The 5454-nt window shown below is 41.8% G+C and overlaps 1 protein-coding gene across 1 annotated transcript in view; it reads left to right on the forward strand.

Annotated features, from left to right (window-relative positions):
- Nucleotides 1-2627, forward strand: part of sipa1l1 (signal-induced proliferation-associated 1 like 1) — a 33270-nt gene extending 30643 nt beyond the window's left edge. Inside the window, exon 22 of the mRNA XM_079753301.1 lies at nt 1-2627. This exon is cut by the window's left edge and continues 1717 nt beyond it. The gene's annotated coding sequence lies outside the window, so the exon portion shown is untranslated.
- The last annotated feature ends 2827 nt before the right edge of the window (nt 2628-5454 follow it).

The following is a 5454-nucleotide window of genomic DNA, read 5'->3' on the forward strand; positions in this document are numbered from 1 at the left end:
AACATTCGTGGGACGTTTTCTCTGGTTTAATTTATTTCCTTGTATTATAATTCCAATAATTAAGTTGATTGATTAGTAAAGTGCAACTGACATCAGTGTTATGTTTATATATATATAAAAATATATATGAAAAGGGTCGCTTCCTATATTATTATTTAAATAGCTCCCCCCCCCCACCCTCTTTGAATGTTTTGCTTGTTCTGCCTTGAGCCTAATATGGTTATATTGTTCTGCAATGTTTCTCATTGTAGTTTGTGCTTCCCCAAGCCTACTGTTGTGTTGTTTCCTGTGTCCTCTAGTGGTGACCAGTAGAATGCCATGCTTTTTTCCCCTTTGAGTTTTCTCATCATTTGCTCCCAACAAACTGACTTTGTGAACAAACAGTGCTAATCCCAATGAGACAGGACAGAAGAACCAGAGGAGACCATAAAGAAGCTTAAAGACATACAATCAGAGAGCATATTACGTGCAGGTGTTTGTGTATGCATGTGTGTGTGTTTCTGTTGTCTGTGTGGAACTATATTCGGACGGTCTTTGTTAGATGGAAACATAACTTCACTACAGGGATTCTGTCAGGCCATCGATTTGATTGACAGACCGTTGACTTCTCACACTTATCGGTGTGAGTTAAGCAACTGCAGATTGTGTGTGTGCGTGTGTGAGGCTTCATCACTGAGCAGTGGCTGGATCCAGGACGTGCCTTTTTGAACCACAGCTGAGATAAGTGATGTTGGGGAGGAGCTTTGCTTTTGAAGTAGTAGTCGTCGTCGTCGTCGTCGTCGTCGTCATCGTCGTAGTGTTCGCCGGAGAGCAGCTGCTGACACAAAAACACTCCCACAAGCTGTGTGATGTCGTCCACAGTCGGAACCAGACGGGTGTGTGTCTGTAGTGGAGCCCCCAGTAACTTGGTCTGTATTTTTAAATCAGCCATCTGCCTTTCCACAGCACAATGAACAGGACCCTAGATATGGAGAATGATGTAGTGTGTGTGTGTGTGTGTGTTTATCTGTGTGGGCATGCCACTGTTTGTTTACATTCATGGCTACAAGAGCACGCAGATAGTTATTCACCCTTTTTTAATGTTGACATGTATAGGCAGTAAAAAAAGGTATATTTCCAGGCAAGAATGCTTCTTACTGTTGTGAAGCGAGAAGAACTATATAGCCATTTCTCATCAAGGTGCCTAAAGTATGTGTGTGTGTGTCTGTGTGTGTGTGTGTGTGTGTGTTGGGTTGTTCAACAGGCTCTCATATATTCATTTATCCTGTCAATTGTAACCGCACTTTACGTATGATGCCATTGTCGGGATATGAAAGCCATTTGTTATCAAACTATTTTATTGTTTGTGGAGATTCCCCCCAAAATAGACCACTATTCTCTTATTTGATGACATACTCCAAAATTAGCATATCAACATTTCAGGGATTAAATAAAAAGCATGGCGATATCACCCTGACTGATTGTCAAACAACAAACATAAATGAATCAGGAGAAGACTACAATCATCCTGTGCTGCCGCCATCTGGCAGAGAGATGGAGATGGATTTAAACGTTGGAGGGAGAGAGAGACAATCTCAAACAGAAATGTGTTGAGGTGTTGGTTCTGTTGTAGGAATCTTGTGTCGGTCTAGTCCGTGTGTTCGGCCTGTCTGGATTAGTAAGTGCAGACACCAAGAAATAAACATTTCATTGGACAACCTTAGACCTGAAAACTGCAAAAATAGACATTTCATGTCAATGTTCCCATGTCGCTTGGAGTTGAGACGAGATTGCCCTTTTTAACCGGCGGTAGGTTTCCAATTACCTCCCATGTCCACAAAAATGACCTGTCAACTGAAAGTTGACAGGTCCTAGTACAACCAGTATACCAGGGAATGCCACTTTGGGGTAATGAAACCAGTGATTTCTGTAGGATCAGCAGCACTGCGGCGACGCGTTTTGTTTATAGTTCATAAAGTTTAAGGGTAATTGATGTAAACCTGTGGATGCTCCAGCACAGACTCGCCCACTAACTGTGCTGCTTATCTGTACCACTCAGACCAATTCCGGTTCACATGTTCCACAACTATTCCATTTTGTAACATATGTGCAATCGTTATTTTCCATTAATGTTTGCACAGTGTATTTTTTTTCTCTGTTTGTAGAAATGGTTGCCTATATACAGGATGTGGAATATGTACTCATCCTATGTAATGTAAAGTTTTAAAATGTTCCCAAAATATTTTTGCTGTGTTTATTTTTCTGCCTGGTTGTGGTTTGTTGTAGATTAGGAAGAAGGGAATTTAAAACTGGGGCCAAGCACTACGTGTGTGCGCTTGACTGATCATTCTGCAGAAGGGACAAGTGAAGGGTAAAGATACACCATTTCAAATTTGGATTAAAACTGATCAAATTGAAATACTGTTTACATCTCGCTTTCATGTCCTTTTTGTAAAGTGTGAAGGTATTAAAAGAAAATACATTTGAAGTGATCACAGTATTAAACGTTTCTGAAATAAAATAAATGCTGTATTGCTTTGTGATTTTATCCATTGTTTTGGTTTTCTTTTGGAGTTGCTTGAAAGCTGCCATATTACTGTAAAATGCACTTTGTTTTTCTGATGTGAATCTGATTCAGAATGGAGTGGACCCAGGTTTGTATTTTGTCCTATGAACATTGTTATTGTAATTGACCTGAACCCGTGGATCCATTGGAAATAAATGGATCATACTTGATGAATAAATCCTTTGAAGATGCTTATTCACTTAATAAAATAATCCCTGTATATAGAGTCCATGTTGTCTGTGATGTTTGGTACACACCGGCGGGTGGGAGAACATTGAGGTCGATGATTCGTCTGGTTGAGAGGTGCGTATGAGCTTTATTTACCTTGAGGCTTTCTATCCAAGGTCTGTTACAAAGGTATATCTGACCTGAAGGAGGCAGGCCATCCAAAGGCAAGGATCCGCTACTGTTCATGAAAGAGATTTCCTCATAAATGCTGTTGCATTGGTTCGAGATATCGTGCATCTTTGTGCACATATATTTAGTGATTTAACTATCCATTTTATCCAATGGGATGTACAGTGTTTTTGTGCTCTAGATGCATTTCATTAATGAGCAGGTGGGGGTTTAACATCTTGCCCGAGGATACTTGTAGGTAGAATGCAGACATTTGGGTTCGAACCAAAGAAGTGACAGGTCTGTAGGAGTTTAACGGCTAAAACTATATCAAAGGATGCGTTGGTTATTTTACCGACAACTTTAACGATATGGCCTACATGAACCGCTTTCCAGTAAAATGTGACTCTTGCTTTCCTGCTGACCGGTATTGTCTGTCTTACTTGTCCTCAGCAAGGGGGAAACACCAGGTAGCAGCCATGTGAGAAGAAGTCTACACTACCAAAGGTTCATATCTATTTTGAGAAATCAAGGCCAAGTCTTGGTGGATTGCTTCATTGGGGGTTGAGTGAGCCTTATCCTTACAGTAAAAGCCCATGGTTATTGTTTTACCTTAAACAACTTTAATATCGTCCACTTTGTTTTGTCTAAATTATTACTTTTTTTTTTTACTGTTTTTGCTGGATTATTACTTGGGGCCGTGCACTGGCCACACAAGTAGAGTGCCGTCTGCATTCCCCTCTTCACTGAAGTGCTCAATTGTTTTCTTGTGGGTGTTTAAAGCACTTAGTGTCCTGAAGTGGACTATGAATCAGACATTTCCATGTGTGGTACCCTCTCTATCATCCACAAACACACGCACACACACACACACACACTTTTTTGCTGCACTAAAATCAACCCACTCGCTCCTACCTGAGGGCACCTTTCATGTCTGCTGTTTGCTTACAGCTTGACTGCCTCTCAGAGTGATGCAGAGGGTTGGCCTTCTCCTGAGCCCTCGTTCAGAGAGAGAGAGAGGATCTCTGGCAACGGGACACGTGTTTGCAGATTGTGCTATTTGCACACTTGTGTCAACTGATGGCCAGTGCTAACTAACTTCCCACTAGAGCCCGTTCTGTTGCCCTGAGCTGTTAGCCACGGTTGAATTTCCAGGAACAAGCGCAACATGCTCTGTTAGATTGCTCAGTGATCCAGGACTATTGGAAATGTGGGGAACATGATGTGTGCGCATGACACTAATCTCAGGGGGCCGTTTAGAGTTGAGCTAAAAGGCTGCACACATACTGGGTGATCCACTGGAGGGGGTCCTCGCCGGCTCCTTGCACAGGATGTGGACATCATGGTGGGAAACCAAATGTTAAGCAGAGGGGGGATGCACCAGGTAGCCTAGCAGACAAGCTACAGAGGAGCACCTGGAAATATAGGAGGATAATGACGGAAGTGCATCGCTCATATATTGAGGCAGGGAAAATAGACGGAGTTACATGTGCAGACTAGAACTAAAGGGGGTTTCCCGTTCTCAGAATCTAACCCTGACCCTTCCTTTCACACACAATTCAGTATTATTAATACAAAACCATTTTTTTCATTGTGACAGTTATTGAAGGACACTTTATATATGAAGCCACTTTGATTATTATTTTTGAAGTAGTGCACGCAACTTGTGAAAGGTGAGCCGTGTTCAAATTGACAAAATATACTATTTCCAAATTATTATTAATGACCAATTTCGGACCAATAATTGTGTGTTGAAGATGGTTCATTTCCGATGATACATACTTACTAAGAAATAATGTCTTACACACACACACACACACACACACACACACACACACACACACACACACACACACACACACACACACACACACACACACACACACACACACCAAGCCCCAGTGGACCATCTTGCTTCCTGTTTACTCTTCCTCAATAATTCAGCTGGCCCAAAGTGGAGGCTTACCCCTCCCATGGGCAGACAGATCGCTGATATTGGTGTGTGTGAAAGACATGAATCTATTTAGCCAGAAAGATCCATTAGCATGAATGTTTTTCTTGTTCTCGATGATGGCTGGAAAGTGCCCGTATTGATTTTCTTCTGCTCATTAATGTCAATGTTGCCATGGGTGGAAACAACTGAAGGAGAGAACGAGGCTGAGAGCAGCAACTTGCTAGCTGTACACATGGTAGCAGAACCCCTCTCCTACACACCTCCTCTGCCCAAAATGTTAGGAGCTAGCTGGCTTTGCAAAAAACATTACATATGCTCTGTCTCAGTGCACCATACAATCACAGAAGTATATTTTCATTTATATTAGTAGGCCTATATATGTTTTTACTGCTATATATATTTGATGTTCATTCTTTCATCTTGTCTTAATGAAGTGGAATGAACAAGTACGAGAAACTTTACTTTTTATGGCAAACATTTTCTCAACCATTTCTGTCATGATGGCACCCAAACATACGCACACAAGGACACACTGCCTTAACCTGGCCGCTCTGCCTCCAAGCTCACACAACCCACCCACCAACACATAATTGCTGTATGCGCGTGTGTGCGTGTGTGT

Source organism: Pollachius pollachius, assembly GCF_949987615.1.
Source record: "Pollachius pollachius genome assembly, chromosome: 16".
Taxonomy (NCBI): Eukaryota; Metazoa; Chordata; class Actinopteri; order Gadiformes; family Gadidae; genus Pollachius; species Pollachius pollachius.